Genomic DNA, 19,917 nt, shown 5'->3' on the forward strand with positions numbered 1-19,917 from the left:
AACACGTACTCACACCCCGTCAGAGAGGATATCCCCAATCTGTCTGGGCACCTTTTTTCCAGTGTTAGAAAACTCAAGACGTCCCCTTCTTGCTCTGTGAGCTACTTGGGAACCAACCAGCATAGAGAACTAGGAATTGCCAAACCTCCTGAAGGGGTAAAGTATAGCTTCCTAGCATGAGAACAAGGTAACAACAAGCCCAGGAGGTTAAGGTAGGCTATAGCATAACACTAAACCCCACCAAATGGTGCCCGAACCAAGTGGTTTCAAGAAAAAAATAAGAAAACCAAAAAAAAAAAAACATTTTAATTTTCACTCAACGAGGAATTTTTGGTCATCATTTTAACCCTTAAGACTGTGAGCAAAAGTAAAAGTAGAATATTCCCAAGTGACTAAAGCAAAGACTATAAACTTTTTTCCCTAACATTCCAATATAACTGGTTTATTTTGTAATTCTGTGTATTTCATTGCATGCCTTTAAAAACATTATTCTGAGGAGGACTCCACAGACTTCACCAGACTGCCAGAGGGGTCCATGACACAAAAGAGGTTAGGACACTATCAGAAAGGACTAAAAAAGAAACTAGTTTGAATCTAAAGGAGAAAAAACAGACATTTGGCATAAAACAATTTAATTAGAGGAGCCAATATATACCAAGGACCAAATTCTGTCGTATCATTAGTACTGTACAGGTTTCCACTTCTGTCACTTGTGGTATATAAACTTTGTCCACCACAGCTCACCATTGCCTACAGGATAAACTTCTCAACTCAAAAGCAAAGAGCCTTCAGCCTGTCTCCAACATACTTCTTCAAAAACATTTCCCATTGCTCCGCTATATGAACTTTCCATGCAGGGGGCGCGGAGGGGTGATGGGATGAGGGAAAATGGAAGGAAGTGGTAAATTATATTAGTAAAATGAAATGTCAGGTAAAATTTCCCTAGAAGATTCCTCTGAATGGATTTATGAAGCTGCCTTCCATGAAAACAAATAGCCTCTTACTTTGATATTTAAATAGATGTGGGTATTCCCTCCCCTGGAGCAAACCACAACTCATGCACATACATTTTCTCTAGTATGACTCTTGCCTATGTCTTCCATTTAAGCCATCCACACAAGGTCCACCCAACTGGCTGAGGGCCTTTCCCTAGGACTTTTAACATTACATGGGTACCAATGTCATTCATCAATTATCTCTTCATCTTACTGCATGCTAGATCTTTCAAAGAATCTGATGTAACTGTGTTACATGTATTAACTTTAATTAGAGGTTCTTTGCTCAGCCAAATGAAATAATTTACCAGTCAACAAACAATAGACCCTGAAAGATCTTATATCCTCCCTACCTTTCAATCAATTGTGTGATTATAAAGACATGGCTTCCTGCAAAATACAATCCTTGAAGATTCTGGATGTTAGTTTCCTTCTCAGACTTTCAAGGTTTCACTCAGTGTGTACGTAGATCAATAGTACTAAACTCAAATAGAAATGAGGACCATTAAACCATATATGAGGATCCCTGCAGGCTATATATTGACTTAGAAAACTACATGTGTTCACATATATACATTTTTATTATTATATCAACACATTAAAACCAGATAGGAACTACATTTTAACCTAGTACAGGCATCACTCAGGAGAATTGTGGGCTGCATGTGGCCCACAGGCCACAAGCTAAACCAGATGTAGATTATTCTCATAAAAATTTTGTAGAAATAGGAAAGTAGGCTTATGGGACAGTAGATATTGATATTTCTCTTTTGGTAGTCATAATGTCCAGGATGCACGCCAAGCCTTTGTTTTTCTTCCCTCTTTCAGACACCTTGTTATCTTCAATTCCTTCAAAATAGCGTTACTTCAACCCGAGACTTCTGTGTATAGTTGATCTAGGCCAGCTTCTCTTCTCATATTTTCTTTCTTTAGTGTCATTTCCTCTTTTTCATTCAGCACATTGAGAATTGTGACATTAGCCTCCAAATATTGTGGCTCTACTGTCACTGATTGAGAAAAAAGTTTTTTGTAAAAACTAACAAATCAAAAAACAGATTTTTTTTAAATTGTTTTCTCCTTTTCCTCCCTTTAATTTATCCTTAATTGTCCTTGGAACAATTTTGATTGGTTGGACATATCGCCAAACTTAATGTAAACTTATTTTGTTTTGTTTTCCCTTCTATTGGCTCTTGCTGTTTTATGAGGCAATTCTGCCCATGGTCTTCCATTATGCTCCTGTATAAGATTTTACAATGGAGTGATATTCTAAACTAGTGCTGCCCTTGGCTGATGTATCTCTTTGTTTAGAAAGGACATCAAATGTTTGTTAACTAAGTTGGTTACGGCGCTCTTTTGGTCTCCTCATGGTTACAAATAATTTGCATCAGCTAAACTGCCTTAAGAAGTGGTGATATTCTGTGTCAATGTCTGTTCCTTTATGCACTTCTCTTTTGGCATCAGCTGCTAGTTCAAATAGGCCAAGCTGCAGCTGACTTAATTGCATGCAATATCTTGTCTTTACTTAGGCTTTCTTTTATTTTGGTACTGATTTTTTTTAAGTCTTTGCTCAGATACATTCTTCTGATTGTACACAGAATATTGATTTGGAAATGACTCCCAACTCTATAGCAAGTTGTTCCTTACCTAGGAGAATATAATCAGTTTTAATTTTTCAGTAATGTTATCTGATGTTTCAACACATATCATGCCTTCTCTTTTCTTGAATTAAGTATTCTTACTATACAATCAGGAGGGTTCTACAAGGTGCCGGTCTCCCTTGTTTCTTACACTCAAACTCTAATTTCCAACATGTTTGTTGTTATCTTCCTAAGTGCCCACTTTGGAAGTGAGTTCTTCAAGCATTAAATTATATATTGATTTAATTGAGAGGGTCTTATCAGGTTATTTGTAAAGTTTCTCTACCTTCCCGTTCATTATGACCGATGCTGGTGCATAAGCTACAATGATTTTCATCACAGTAGTTTTATAAATTTTTATCAGAAACACTGCAATATGAAATGATCAATGTAAAATACAATTTTCTTGTTGCCTTTGAATACATGATAAAATAAACTCTCTCAACTCCTTTATTTGATTCTCCAAGGAGAACCTATGAGTCATCTACTTCCATTTAGAGGCTCCTTCCATTTGTCTTCTGGTTTCATTTGTTGGTTGGTTGTTGTCCTTCATTCTCAAAGAAGACCAAAATTACATCACTATGCTAGAGTCAAGTTTCAGTGTGTCCGACTGTGGCTGATCAGACCAATATGAACTCGGAATGCTCTACCACAGGTCAGGCACAAATAGTCCAGGTGAACATTTAAGGTGGATACTCTAAATTTGCGCATCCTGCATTTCCTTTGAGCTGTTTCAATTCTGCTTTGCTCACAGAGCATAGCACCTTCTCTGATGTGGGCACACCACGCTGAGCATCCTGTGCAAGTGTCTCCCATGTCACACAATCAATTCCAAAGTTCTTGAGAGAGACCTTGAGAGTGTCCTTGTATCTCTTCTTCTGACCATCATGTGAAGACTTGCCCCGTGTGAGTTCTTCATAAAATAGTCTTTTTGGCAAACATACATTTTGCATTTGAACAACATGGCCAGCCCATCGGAGTTGTGCTCCCTGACGCAGAGTTTGAATGCTTGGCAGTTTCACTAGAGTAAGGACTTCAGTGTCTGGTACCTTATCCTGCCAGGTGATCTTCAGAACCTTCCTAAGACAATTCAAATGGAAGCGATTCAGTTTCCTGGCATGGCACTGGTAGACTGTCCAGGTTTCATATGCATGCAACAATGAGGTCAGCACCACAGCTCTGAAGACCTTCAGTTTGGTAATCAATCTAATACCTCTTCTCTCCCATACTTTCCTTTAGAGCCTCCCAAACACTGAGCTAGCTCTGGCAATGCTTGAATCAACCTCATTATCAATGTCTACATCCCCGGACAGTACACTACCAAGGTAAGTGAACTTATCCACAGCATTCAAAACCGCTCCATTTGCTCTAACCGATGGTTCCACATATGAATGGTGTGGTGGTGGCTGATGGTTTGATGATTTGTAGCAAGAATGTCAAGATTGATATGACTCATTTCCTAAAGTAGCATATCCATTCAGTTACTGAACAAGAATCTCACATTCAGAATGCCAACAGATAAGTTAATATTCATAATCTGTACAAAAAAATGTGTGTTGGTTTTAGAAACCTCTTTGCACCTCCACAAAGTCCAACTCAACTAGACTTGTAGTTAGGAAGACCTGAGTTTAAACCCTGCCTCAGACACTTGCTAGCTGTGTAACCAAGCAAGTCATTTTGTTTCTCAGTGTCTCATTTTCTTCATCTGTAAAACGGGAAGGTAGGGCTCGATTTCCAAAGCATCTTCTAGCTCTACATCTATGGACCCTAAGATGCCTCATCTTGGCATGCAAGTGACCCCAGGTTCTTGAAGCAAAGCATACCTTCTGGTAGTTTCCACCACCTCATCTTGGAAAGGCTTCTAGTATGATCTCAGGAATAGTCTATTTTCGGAATCCCAGCCAAGTAAGGAGAGGTTCATGACCAGGCATCTGGACATTCAGTAACCAATGAAACAAAGAAAAATGCAAAATTGTCATCAGTCCTATGCAGCTCCCTTCTATGTCTGAAGAAGTGACCCAAGAAGGGAGAGAGTATTAAGCAAACTAATAACTCTTATAAAAATTCCCTGAGCTTGAAAATACATGAGGCAGAAATTCACAAGAATTTAAATAAGCTCAAATTCAACAAACATTGAAGTTTCTACACCATCACAGGTGCTATGCTAGGTGCTCTGGGTAAAAAAAATAAAATAAAAATAATACAGTCCCTCTCTTCAAAAAAGTTACCTTCTAGTATGAGGCAAAAACATGTACACGAGGGACTATAGCGCAACTTACAGAATTCTCATGTGCATAAGAGGAGTCAAAAAGAGTGGACTAAGAAATTCAAGGGAGGGAAAAATCACTCCCAACTGAAGGTATTAAGGAAAATTTCAAGTGGGAGTTCACACCTGAACTAGTCATAAAGGAGGTGGATGGGAATGGCACGTACAAAGCGACAAAGTGAAGAGACAGCAGCACAACTTAGGAAGCAGTAGATAACAAAGCCTGTCCACAGTGTGGTGTTAGCCAAAGGGATCACCATAAAGTGAGGCTGAACAAATAGATTATGGCATGCCAAGCTAAAGAATTTGTACTTTGTTCATTAGACAATGGGAAACAACTGAGGATTTTTGAGACAGGAACTAATATGTTCATGCAGACATTAGAAATATTACTTTGACAGTGATATGAAGGATGGGCTATTTAGGGGAGAGAGCCCTAAAAGGATCCTTAAAAAAACATTCGGTCTAACCATTTCCTTTGATAGATGAGGAAACGGAGGCTCCCTAAAGGTTTTTAATTCAACCCACCCAAAGGACAATCCCCTTCACAAAACATCTGCTCTCTGCAAGTGATCATCTAGCCCCCTGAAACACTTTCAGTGATAGGCAAATAGGCCAATGAAGTAGCCTATTTCATATTGGACAGCACTAATTTTTAAGACATTCTTCCCTACGGAGTAGAGAAATCTGCCACCCTATAATTTCTATGCTTTCATTTCAGTCCAAACCTCTGAAGCCACAAAGAAGTCTAATCCCTCTTTCATGTCAGAACCCCTCAAATAGTTGAAGACAGTCATTGTTACCCACTTTTAGTTTTCTCTTTTCCAGGCTAAATATCCCCTGTTGCTTCAGCTGATCTTCACAAGATGTATTCTGTTACCACCCTTGAGTACTCCACTAGGCACACTCCAATTTATCAATATAGCTCATAAAATAACCCTAGTACTAACCCCAGTACTAGAGCTGACCCTAGTACTCCAAAAATGCCCTGGCTTGAACAGAAAAACGATAGGGGTAGTATGGTCGCTCCCTTCTTCTAGATATTCTATGTTGAAATAGTGATGGTTTTGATGACTTTGATTTTCTTGGCCACATCCTTCCAGAAATCCTCTCTGGAGTAGCAATTCTCCAAGTATGGTCTGGGGATTCCTGACCCTTTCAAGGAGCCTGCAAAGTCAAAACTCTAATATCACTAAGTCGCTTTCATTTCTAACATGGTAAATAGCTATAGAGTAGTTAGATTAGGTTAGCTCTTTGGGAGAGGGAGGGTCTTCAATAAATCTTAAGAGTACAATGGGCTCCTGAGCCCAAAAACATTAAAATTCACTGTTCTAAGGACCTAACCAAAACGCTGTAGGTCTTCTGCTTCTCTTCATAGTTCTTGGGTACCAGAATAGCACTCAGGTTGTCCAACTGTTTTCCCTTACTCTTCACTATATGACTGGACCACCTCCTTTTCTGGTCATATATATTCACGATAATGTCTTTTGAAGCCCAAAACTGCATTAGCTTTTTTTTGGGCAACCACATCACACTACTACTGACTCATACTGAGCTTATAGGCAACAAAACCCCCTAAGTCCTTTTCACATGAACTGCTATGAAATCATATCTTTCTCATCCTGTACCAATGCTCTTAACTGAACTGTAGGACTTTACATTTATGCCGATTTGGTTTCATGTTAGATTTGGCTCATCTCTCTAGCCTGAGATCTTTTTGAATGCTAACTCTGTCCTAAAATGAGTTGATGATTCTTCCTGATAAGACAGCTAAACTGGAAGAGGATGGATTAGGTGTTCTAATGATGGTCACTGCTCTTTCTGCCAGCCCTACTGCCGTGGACTCTCCAAATAACACATTTTCATATTGGAAATAAAATATGGTCAGCAAAGCTTATGTTCGTAGTATTATTAATTACTATTACTAAATACTATGATTAATGTACAGGATACAGGAGCACTGAGAGGACCAGTTGTTGAATTGTTTTTCAGTTGTGTCCTACTCTTCATGACCCTATTTGGGATTTTCTTGGCAGAGATACTGGAGTGATTTGCCATTTCCTTCTCTAGCTCATTTTACAGATAAGGAAACTGTGGCAAACAGGGTTAAACAATTTGCCTAGGGTTATACAGGTTGGATTTGAACTCAAGTCTGTTCTGACTTGAAGCCCAGCAATCTAGCCACTGTACCCACCTAGCAGTCCCTAGCTGTCTGAGGGACCCAGGGGAGGTTTTAAAGACCAATCAGTTCAGTAACAGCCACAGCTATCACCAGAGTATAGCAAGGCCAGGGCTGGGTAATTCTGACAGAGGAAAGAGTGAAAAAAAAAAACAAAGATGTAAGCTTTTGTGCTCACTTCCCTTTACTGAATCACACTCGGGCATCTCTTGGATGCCTGGAAATCTGGGATACTCATGGAACGACCCTGAGTAATTCTGCACACCGGAGGAAAGAAAAAGCAAAACAATGACAATTTATTAATTGGGTTTGGTAAGAATGAGAACTGGATTTGAAGTCATGAGATGGGGTTTCAAATCCTGATTCTCCTTGTTACTAGCACGCAAATCACTTCCCTTCTCAGATTTTGTTTTCTCCTCTGTCCAAAGAGGGGGTTGGGTTCAATGACCTCTAAAGCCTCTTCTAGCTCTAAACGAATGAGCCCATGATCCTAAGTAAGTTAACCTCTCTGGACCTCAGTTTCTTCATCTATAAAATGAGGGGGTTCAACTAGATGGCCGCTAAGGTTTCTTCTAGCTCTAAATCTAAGAACTGATAAACATAAATGTTTGTCAAGCAGGCCTGGGGACCCTGAAGGACAGCTATATGTTCTGGAAGTATTAAAATGTCTGGATTCATGGAAACCCAGAATCAAAGATTCTGTACCACATTTTTTTTTCCCAAAAGGAAGATACAAAGCATTTTAATTTTTATTTATTTTGAGATATCAGTTTACATAGAAGTACTGCTTGAGAGTTTCAAAAACCTTTGCATAGCTAGGAAGCAAAGTAAAGAGTCCTGGTTCTAGATTCAAAGGGACCTGGGTTCAAATGTTGATTCTGATGTTTACTTTGTCGGTGATCTTGGGCAAATCGAAGCCTCTCTAAGACTTAGTTTCCACATCTGAAAAATTAAGGAGTTGGGTTGGATGACTTTTGAGAACTCTTCTAGTTCTAGTCCTAGTTCTAGATCTTCGATCCTAAAATCTTATTCGATCTTCATAAGGACCTTGTAGTCTCGGAGAAAAACCAGCAAACAGAATGAGTTTCTTCATCAGCAGCTCACAGGACCTCACATCAAGGCTCACATCTTGAGACTCAAAGAGCACAATGCTTTTTCCAGTGTCCTACAAATAAGAGGGGGATGATAACAAAGACAGTGACAATATTAAAAGTACAGATCTGAATCACAATGATCACCTGTTCATAAGCAACACCTCTAGTCCTGGCCAATTCATATCCTCCCTAACCTTCCTCTCAAGTCCTTGGTGAAGTGTTCATCAGCCCACAGTGACCTCTCTTATCTCTTTGGATTATCTTTTTGGTCATTTGAGGGTTTGTTTTTCTTTTTGCCCCTACTGTCTGAATCACATAATCACCAAATCGGCAGAATATTTTCTTCTCTAAATGTCTCACTTTCACATGTCTCATTCCTGGGCTAGAGTATACATTTCTTTTAGTCAATTTCATAATTCTCCCATTCCACACACAGTGCCCAGCACCGTGCTAGGCCACCGTGCTAGGTACAAAAGTTCCAATGAGGAGGGTAAAAAAAAAAAAAAAGTTTTCTGACTAATCATATACAAATGGACTCAGCAATAGGTCAGAACTCTATGACGAGAAGGATCTTAAGGTTAAAGGAAGAGTGAAAGGTGCAGGTGGCAGTAGGTGGGTGATTCAAATATCAGGACAAAAGAAGGAGGGCACTCTTCTAGCAAGTCCAGAGCCAGACCACACCAGATGGGCCGAGTGATCCGTGATCCGTGGTCAGAGGAAGGGTGCGGGCTCCGTCTTCTGCGCTCACGTGAAGCATAGGAAAGGGGCAGCCAAGCTCCGGGCAGTCGACTTCGCCGACAGGCATGGCCACATTAAGGGTATCATAAAGGACATAATCCATGATCCAGGCCGAGGGGTGTCTCTTGCAAAAGTTGCTTTCCGGGATCCTTACAGATTTAAAAAGAGGACAGAGTTGTTCATTGCCTCTGAAGGCATCCATACCGGCCAATTTGTGTACTGTGGTAAGAAAACTCAGCTCAACATTGGCAATGCCCTCCCAGTTGGCACTATGCCTGAAGGGACCATAGCGTGCTGTGTTGAAGAAAAGCCTGGGGACCTGGATAAGCTTGCCTGTGCATCTGGAAACTATGCCACAGCGATTTTTCACCATCCTGAAACCAAGAAGACATGGGTGAAGCTACCTTCAGGCTCTAAGAAAGTGATCTCCTCTGCAAACAGAGCACTGGTTGGTGTTGTTGCTGGAGGAGGTCATATTGATAAACCCATCCTTTTTTTTTTTTGGCAGGGCAATTGGGGTTAAGTGACTTGCCCAAGGTCACACAGCTAGTACATGTGTCAAGTATCTGAGGCTGCATTTGCACTCAGGTCCTCTTGAGTTCAGGGCTGGTGCTCTACTCACTGCGCCACCTAGCTGCCCCGATAAACCCATCCTTAAGGCAGGTCGTGCCTACCACAAATACAAGGCCAAAAGAAACTGCTGGCCTCGTGTCGGGGATGTGGCCATCAATCCTGTGGAACATCCCTTCAGAGGAGGTAATCACCAGCATATTGGAAAACCATCCACCATTCGAAGAGATGCCCCAGCTGGACGCAAGGTCAGTCTCGTTGCTGCCTCACGCGTACTGGTCAACTCCAGGGTACCAAGACTATACAGGAGAAGGAAAACTAAAGTAGAGAATCCTGACAATAAAATTATTTTGGAAATTGTATAAATAGAATCATATTTATAATTCACTAGTGGTTGCTTTAGAATTTGGAACCTTACAACAATGCTGTGGGACTAGGTAACATTAATTGCTATTTAAATAGGACTTTTATATCAGGGGAAAAACCCAGGGCCTCTTGACTTTGAGACCAGTAAGTTCTTAAATCCCCATCAGTAAATAATTTAAGCACATAATATTCCTTTCTTTCTCCTCTCCCCCCACCCCATATGTACATTAAAATACACATTTTTAGAAGGATTAGCTAAATGTGAAATATTGAACTACAGTCATTAGCTCTCAAGTCACAGTGCAAAAGGAAAGATACCAATTAGGAGGCTACCATAGTAAGTCTGGTGAGTGGTAAAGTATGCCTGAACTGGGATGGTGGCTATACGGGGGTAGAAATGAAAGATTAGCTAGATGGATATGAAGAGTCAAGGATAATACCAAGTTTGTGATCCTCCTGAGGTCAGGAAATTCAAAAGAAGGTGAACTTCCAAGGGAAAAAATGAGGAATTCTGCTTAGGACTCATAACATATAGGTAAGAACTATTAAGTCACCAAGTGACCAGCTGCGGGGAGGAGACATGACTGGGGTGAAACCAAAGAGAATATCAAGGAACCAGAAGAAAGAATGGACAACAGTTGATTGCTGAAGGAAGGGCATAAGGGTTTGAAGGGAACACTCTCCATTAAGCGAAGCTAAAATACAAGAGAACTTGGAACTACAGGAGCACTTAGAAGCATGGTGGTCCAGAGAAGTTAGTTTGGGGGAAATGTGATGTCATCTCTTCTTGTACTTCTTGTGTCAATGAAAAGGGGGGGGTGGGCGGGTGACCACAGCCCATTTTTGCCTTTGTGGCTGCTCTGGAGGATTGGGTCAGGTTAGGTTCTTGTCCTGCTGTGGACTCATTTCTGGTATAATGGATCTAGTAGGACCTGAGAATTCAAATGAATAATCCTATTAATAACACCTAGCGATCCCCAGGTAAAAGGCAGTACATAAGGCAGTGATGGTGGCACAGTTGATAAAGTGCAAGGCCTGAAGTCAAGACTTCTTCCTGAATTCATATGCAGCCTGCCAAGTCTGAAAACTGACCAAAAAAATGACAAGTTGTGTAACTGCTGCTAACTCTCACAAATGATATCACAACCACAGCTGACTCTTAAGAAATAAAAATACAAAATAGGGCCAACAGTGGTCATTAAAAAAAAACAAGGAGGGCATTTCAAAAGATATGATAGGCTCATGCAGAGAGAGGAAAGCAGAACCAGGATACCAATCTGCACAAAGATTATATCAAAGTAAATGAAGACTACACAAAAAGGCAATCAAATTCATACTGAGTGCAATGATTGACATTGGCTGGAGAGGACGGGGATCCACAAAGGTCAAATGTTCTGCTTGGCACTGGAGAAAAGAATCAGAGAATGAGTGGAAGTTGCAAAGAGGAAAATTTAAGCTTGATGTCAGGTGCACTTATATATGTACACACACAGACACACAGACACGGACACAGACACAGACACGGACACACATACTTTAAGGCTTGTCAAGTATTTTACATGTTATCTCTTTTGATAATGTATGGAAAAGATCCAGTTTGCCAGTGTCCCACTTAAAGTCTTTGCCCTCAATGAATTCACCATCCAATATAGATAATGATGAAAGAGATGTCAAGGATATCCATTAAACACATACATAATTATGCAAGAAATGAGACAAGTGCATTCATGAGGCTACTGAGGGAGGCTCGGTCATCCTAGGAAGCCAATGCTTCAGCAGATCAACAATCTCATTCCTATAGGTGTGCCCTCCTTGAGTATATATCACAAGCCATGCACAAACCAGCCTTCTCATGCTAAGCCAGTTTTGACCGTTCATCCACAAAGGTTCTTCCCAGCATTCTGGAGGTGTTCTTCCAGGTGTTTTTGTATGTTTGTTGTTATTGTTGTGAGGTTTTTTTGTTTTGTTTTGTTTTTACATTTCACAGGTAAGAGAAAAGCATCCGGATTGTCTATCTGTTATACCTCATTCTCATACATGGACAGTCCACCCATTTTTCCAATCTCATGTTTTCTCAATGATATATTTTATGCCTTTTAATAATAACAGCTAGTATTTGTGAAGCACTATACATAGGTTATCTCATTTGGCCTTCACAACAACACTGTGAGGTAGGGGATATTATTATCCCCATTTTATAGCTGAAGAAACTGAGAGAGGTTAAGTGACTTGACCAGAGTCATAGAGCTAAGTAAGAGCCTGAAACAGAATTTGAATCCACATCTTCCTTATTCCAAGTCCATCACTCCGTCTACTCTACCACCCAGCTGCTTCTTGTTTAGCATAACTTGCCACCTCTTTAGCATAGGATATCTATGGAAATATGCTATAGTCTGTTCTTGGACTCCATTAGTCTTTGAATCACCTGCTCATTGGAATCCTTGGAGATGGTGGTGTTCCAAATTTTACAGTCACACAGTATTATTAGAGGAATATTTGGGGGTCCTGAGGGGGAAGTGGTTCTTTGCACAGAAGAACAACTTGTAGTGGTTTAAAAGACTACACAGTTTCCCAAAGCAATTCATTCCACTGTTTTCTTCAATCCCTAATATCTGTATATACTGATTGACATGCTAACTCAATGAACTAGCTATCCAAATGCTTGTCTGGACATTAAGTAGTTTTCATCCACTTAGTTTTTTCTGTATGGACTGTTAAGCTGATTTAATTTGAGTAATCAGAGATCTCACTGAGAAGATCCTATCAAATGACCAGGAAGAAAACTACTGTGAAGGATACAAGGAGAACTTTTAACTGCTTCCTACTATGAGATAAGCCACAGATAACTAAGCAGACACAAATATTGCGCAGTTACCAGGTTACATTAATTTTGGAGTCAGGAAGATCTGGATTTGAATGCCATCTCAGATATTTACTAATTGTGTGACTCTGGACAAGTCAATTAATGTCTCTGGATCCCTGTATCCTCATTTCCAAAATAAAAGGACATAAACTCAACCACCTCTTAAATTCTTTCCATCTTTAAATCTATGATCCTATTAATAACAGAGCTGGGATAGGAATCCAGGTCTCCTGTCTTTGCTCTGTCAATGCTCTTTGCACTGTACCCTAATGTTCCTAGATAAGCACTGTGTTAAACATTGTTTAATTACTGCTGCTGCTGCTGCTGATGTTTGTCGTTTGTTTTCAAAGAGGACCATTGACATCACAAGTGATGTCTTGGCTTGAGCGTGAATTGGATTTAAGTGAGGCACAGCTGCACAAAGTCATCAGCTTCACTCTCTCTTCCAGAGTCATCAGAATCCAGTGGCAGGACAAAAGTCAAGTTTTATTCCATAAATTAAAAATGAAATTAAAAAAAAATAACTGGTGATGGCTCAGGATGCAGTGGATCACCTTGATGTTTTCCTTAGCTGGCCAAGTTCTAACTGCTCCACAGTGCCTGCTTCAGCTGCTTCCATGGCCATTGGGAAAAATTGCTCTCATACAGCCATTCCATGGCTGGGGGGCGGGGGGAGGGGGAGAAGTCTTCATATGTGTGGGGTAGATATCCCCCTAAACACTAGGAATACACAGAAAAGCAGAAATAGCTCCTGCCCTCAAGGAGCTTATAGGCTAATGGAGAAGACAACATGCAACTAAGCTGGTGCATATAACATATATTCTGAAAATGGAAAGTCCAGTGAGGGAGACTAAGAAAAGCCTCCTGCTTCTTGACAGTAATGATGAGTCCCTCAGATTCTCAATTTGAGAGATGGCTAGAGTAGAATGTTACAAAGGTGGTTTTCATTATGTTGTGTTCAGTAAGCAACTCCAGCTTTGTCACCTAGAAACAATCCTTTGGTGTATCCTTGCAATTCAAAGCACTCCAGTGTTCCTTCCATTTTGCTGTTCCATTAAACCCTGTCCTACAAGTGAGAACATACCAATGGGAAGTCAGCCTACAATAACAGGGAATACTAGTAGAATCAGCCTGTCAGTTTTGACATTTTTCAAGCTCAAGGGGATTTCCAGGCTCATGTTTTCAGTAAAGGATTCAGTTTGTGAAATGTGTCCTGTTTCACTCACATCTTGACCTATAAATGGCAGATCTTGAAGGCCACATTGATAGGCTAAAAAAAAATAACCATTTTGGACAAAATTTCTACAAGGATACACTAGATAATAATGCCAATGTTGATGACTCTTGCTAATAACAAAGACAACAGCTCACGTTTAAAAAGTGATGTTTTGTAAAGCGTATTACATACATTTTCACTTTTGATCCTCAATGAATCTGAGACATTGAATGAATGCAGTGGCCATTTCTGAATTAGCGATTAATATGGAATTACAATCATAGGATCATAGAACTAGAACCAGAAGGAACCTCAAAGGCCATCTAGACCAACTAGATGAAGAAATGAAGAAGACCTAGGGCATTCTGGGCTCAAAGCAGCATTCATTTCTAGGTATAATAACCTACTAATTCATTATTTGGAGTTATATAATTTAGTAATAGATTTAGTAATATTAATTTCTTTATATAAGTGGTTCAGGCAAGTCATCTCTCCTTTCCTAGCCTCAGTTTGTTCATCGATAAAATGAGGGGGTTGGATTCAATGATCTCTAAGGTCCCTTTGAACTCTGAAATTCAATGGCTTTATAATTTTATATACATCACGTGGCAGATGTTATCAGAAAGGAGATTAATCACATGTGCCTTTCTTACAAGGTAATACAGACATCTGCATTGTCATATACACTCGTGGTTTCACATTGAACTTTGACATTTATGACGAAAGTTCAAATACATCACCAAAGTTCAAATATATCACCCTTAAAACCTCAACATGAAACCACAGGGGAATAGTAAAAAGCAATTCAATTACAAACCCCAAAAAAAGTTACTTTAAAAAGAAATCTATGTAAAGGAAAGGTTTTTTATAGGCAGGAAATTCTTAATGATGTCATTGACAATGATTTGGTGACAGAAAGCAGTTTTTAAATAGTTATACACTGTGGCTACAGACGAATAGTAGTTTGTGTTTGCTGCAGGGGAGAACAACCAGCAAATCTGTACTTTTGGCTGTACTTTTGTGTACACTTATATTTCCAGAATCAATTGCTTTTCTTTTCTTTTTTTTAAATGGAAAGTTTCCAACCTTAATGAGAAATGTTGTTATACTGAAGTATTTAACAAGCCTGGCTTCCTCGACTAAACAGAAAGACTGGTAAAATTCACACATACTTACAACAAACAGCTGGTTTTTGTAGACTGCAAGTTTGAAATAAGTCAATAGTGTGGCATAGAAACCAGACAAATTAATGTTATATTAGGTTGTAGTATGAGAAACATTGTTCTGGTCCCACTAAATACCTTATGGTTTTGAGATTCAAGTAAAGGAAGTTACCACAATCATGGAAGATTTGGGGATTTTTTTTTCAACTATTTTAAAAATGTTTTAAGGGTTTTTGTTTGTTTTACATTGCTGTCACTTCCCAAGAGAATCTTCTCTCAGCACAGAGAAATACGGTAAGGTAAAACAAACCAATATAGCTGGGTCACAATGAATGCAAATTCAAATAATGCAAAAATTGAGTGAAAATTATAAACTGATACCATTCTATATTTAATGTAAGCCACAATTCAATTAGTGCAATTGAGCTAATCGAGAGTTTTTACACACCAGTAGTTCATCAAGCCACACTTGCTTATTGTCAAGGGTAGATGTAATGTGTTACTGTGAACCATATTAACTACAGTTGTGTTATTTTTTTTTATTAAGAACTCTTAACAAAATGGACAAAAGGAAGAATACTTTAGATGGAAACACTGCTAGCATACACAAAAGAAGAGGTTTGTTATTACATTAGAACAAAAATCTGGTACAATTAAGTGGCATGAACATGGTCATAGTAAGTTGAAAACAGGACAAGAAGCCAGAAGTCTTGAATCTACAATATGGGATATGACAACACAAAGTAAAAGAAAGACCGAAAGTTGCATCAACTTTTTATAGTTTGCAAACAACTACAAGAAGTAGAGGTGTTACAGTAATAGAAATGAAGCATCTTTTAGCCATATGGATCAAGGATTGCCATCAAAAAATCATTCCGTTTGGCAGAACAGCCATTCAGACAAAACTTCAAGTTCATTTAAGGTAGTGAAAGAAAATAGAAATAAACTGGAGAATGAAGAAACTTTTATCACAAGTTTTGTATGAGTACTATGACTTTAAAAACCAAGTTCAATTGCATAATGTTAAAATTATTAGAGAACTGGCTAGTGCAGATGAGGACAGGAAAGCTAAATGGCCTGATGTTTTGAAAAAAATAATTAAAGAAGGTGGAGACACCAATCAACAAAATTTTAATATGGATGAAACAGGTTTAACAGTAAAAAAAATACCTTTCAGAACTTAATTTCTAGGGAAAATAAAACTCAACCTGGATTTTAAGTATCTAAGGATCATCTAACATTTTTATTTGGAGGTAATGAAGAAGAGGATTTTAAATGAATACCAGTGCTTGTTTATCATTCTCACAATCCGTGGGGTCAGAGAGGCTTACAATCACTGATCACTTCCGGTTCTTTGTTGGTCAAATAAGAAAGCATGGGGCGACTGTTTTTGAAGACTAGTTTTCTAGTTATTATAGCCCAGCTGTTGAAGTATTCTGTGAGGACAAAAATATCACATTTAAAGCATTACTGATTTTACAAAATGAAAAGTCATCCAACTACATTTGGTTCATTGTGTAAGAATGTGGAAATGCAAATTCTCTGAGATATGGATAAAGCTCAATGTACCTACCAGCCTATGTAAGGAAATTTAAAGAATGACAACTCAGTCTATGCTGCTAAAACATTTTAAATGATGAGAATGATGTTTTCATCTTTAATCAGTGTAGGCTTTTCTTTAGGTATTTTAGTAATGTTTCTTAATTTTTTAATTTTGCTTTTTATAACAACTCTATTACTATGTAATAAGCTCGAATCAGAAATATATTTTTCTTATTCTTTGCTATTATATTATGTTAATAAATGGAGTTTTAGAAACTTACTTTAATATTTTGTCTTTGCTTATTTCCATTGGATTGGAACCAATTACCAGGTGGTGCGGCATTCAGAGCACCAACTTAGAGTCGGAAAGACCTGTGTTCCAATTTGACCACAGACGCTTCCTAGCTGTGGAAACCTAGGCAAGTCACTTAACCTTTGATTGCCTCAGTTTCCTTATCTGTAAAATAAGAATAATAATAGTACCTACCTCCCAGGGTTATTGTGAGGTTAAAATGATATAATAAATGCAAAGTGCCTGGCATACAGTAAGTGCTAAGTGAATCTTAGCTATTATTAATTACTATTGTTTTATATGTAATTATAACCTTGAATAGTGTGAATATGACAAATAAAACCAGTTCCTGGGATTAATTATCCACCCTGATCTAGTCAAACCCCCTCATTTTATACATGAGGAAAGTGAGGCCCAAGTTGGTTAAAGGACTTCCTTAGTATTGCTAGATGATCATCAGTTTAGGGTGTAGCAGAAAACATTCTTATTTAGATGAAGTTTGGAAGAGATGGCCTCTGATGGAGGCTCCTTCCAACTCTGTGATTCAGTAAGTGCCAAAGCGCAATACTGGGCTCTCATAATCAGTCTTTGTTGAAGTGGAAAAGGACTATGCATTCTATTAATAGAATGAACAGTAGGTGCTCAATTAATTGAATGTTGTTGTCGGTCCTTTGTCCTCAAAGTGGAGCCAATGACATCATAATGTTGGGGTCAAGGTACAATGCATTCAACTGATCAGTCCAATATGAGTGCAGAAGGCTCAGGTTCAGATCAGGCACAAATTGTCCATTTGAATGTTTGGGATGGAAATGTCTCTAGGCTTGCACATCTCATGTTTCCTTTGTGCTACTGCAATTCTGCTTTGCTCATAGAATACAGTGCCTTTTTGGATGGGGGCATGCCATGCTGGGCGATCCTAGGCCAGCATCTCCTGGTATTAAAGACAAGTTTGCAGACTAGGTTAGGCCTGTTTGTAAAACCCACACCATCTTCACAGAGTTCCTCATCGCAATGGCCACTCCAGAAAAGCCTGTACCCAACTTCAACTGCAGTAAATTGGTCTTCATTTGCTGGCTTTGTCTGCTACTTGGAGTAAAATAATAAAATAGCGGGGCTTGGGGGATGTCTTGACTTGCAAGTGAATTGGATTTAAGTGAGGCAGAGCTGCACAAAGTCGGCCTCACTCTCTCTTCCAAGTCATCTAAGTCCAGTGGCAAGACAAAAGTTAAGACAACTGCCGATGGCCTGGGATGCAGTGCATGACCTTGGTGTCTTTGATGTCTGACCAAGCTGTAAACACCCCACAGTGCCTTCCTGGCCCATTGGAACAAATTGCTCTCATCTACCCATTCCAATGAGGAAGTCTTCAGTGCTTAGACATCCCCCTAACTTACCAGTGGGTTTGAGGCCCATCAGTCACCTTCAACCTGGTTTAGCCCATCTTCCCAGACAGTTTTACCAGGGTAAATGTGCTCTAGCTTCTTGGAGCCACGGATAAGAGTTGAGTGACAGATGGGCACCAAAGGTACATGAGCAGCCCTGAAAAGGGCTCAGCAGTCCTCATAGCAGAGGCGCTAGTCCTCCCTGGACATCCGATACACCCCAATTAATAGAATAGAACAAGCATCAAAGAAGGCGCAGAGCGTCAAGGAAAAGACAGTCTAGTTAGGTTTAGGAAAATAGGGCATGAGTGTGTGCAAAACTAAACAACGAAATAGACAATGGAAAATGGTCAGTGGAGTAATATAAACATTAAGTCCAGCAAAATACTCAAGAAATTTGCTGCTTAATTGTCATGCATATTTTTATTACAAGAGACAGCTGGTCCTAAAGAATCTAAGATCTATTTCCTCCATTACTCTGGACAACTATTTATTTCCTCTACAAAAAAGAAATGTTGAATATGCATGCAGTGAGGATTCTGCCCTGATTCTGTGAGAGTTTGAAGGGATCAGGGTGTTGCTCCCAGCCATGTGCCAGGCACTGAGCTAAGTGTTTTACAAATATTAGCTCATTTGATCCTCACAACTCTGGGAAGTAGATGCTGTAATTATGCCCACTTTCCAATTAGTGAAACTGAGGCAAATAGAAGTTAAATGACTTGCCCAGGGTCACATAGCTAGTAAGTGAGGCAGAATTGGAACTCAGGTCTTCCTGACTCCAGGTCCAGCGCTCTATCTACTGTGCTCCTGGCCTGCCCCTGTCCAGGAATCACTGTAATGGATGTAGAGGATACCTATCATTGTACAGCCTCCCCTAATTTCTTACAGAATATTTGAAGGGGCCCAGTTTTCCCCTAATAGTTGTGTCCTGTCTAAGGGGCTCACTGTACATTCACGTCCCTGTAGAGTATGGATTTTTTCTTCACATTCACTAGATCTTAATCCTAGTCAAGCGAAGATTCTAGGAATACAGACAAGACAGAATCAATAATAATCACGCAGTCAATAACCAACCGTGGTTTCATACCTTTTATGTTTTTTCTCATACAGTCATTGAGGAAATTTGTTTTTCTCAACTAAGCACATTTACTGCAAAGAATCTGTTTTTCTTTCTTTTTTCCCCATGAGATGGGGAAGGGGGGAAGAGGGGAAGAAAAAAGATGTTTGTTAATATTTCTTAAAATAGAAAGCAAAGGGCTCTACAGATACAGAATAGTACATTCATTTCACTGTATTATTCATTTGATTTGGTTGTTTTAATTTGTTATAAGATGCCTTTTATGGGGTGGGAGTAAACTATAAAAGTTCGTAATGGTTAAAAAAAACACATCAATAAAACTTTTTTTTAAGTGTATCTGTCAATTTTATTCAGTTCTTTCTTTGTTCCCCAAATAGTGCTTCAACAGACAAGGTTAAGAGGGGAGGATGCAAGAGATATAAAACATAATCTCTTTCCTCAACAACTCTTCGGAGAAACAGGACTTAGGCACACAAAATTAAAAAAATAATACCACTGATTCTGGTGACTTTAGGCTCTAGGTTAAAAAAAAAAAT

General features: G+C 39.2%; 1 pseudogene; it reads left to right on the forward strand.

Moving 5' to 3' along the window:
* Positions 1-8,868: 8,868 nt before the first annotated feature.
* Positions 8,869-9,801, forward strand: LOC118834316 (annotated as a pseudogene).
* Positions 9,802-19,917: the final 10,116 nt, after the last annotated feature.

Source organism: Trichosurus vulpecula, chromosome 1 (assembly GCF_011100635.1).
Source record: "Trichosurus vulpecula isolate mTriVul1 chromosome 1, mTriVul1.pri, whole genome shotgun sequence".
Taxonomy (NCBI): Eukaryota; Metazoa; Chordata; class Mammalia; order Diprotodontia; family Phalangeridae; genus Trichosurus; species Trichosurus vulpecula.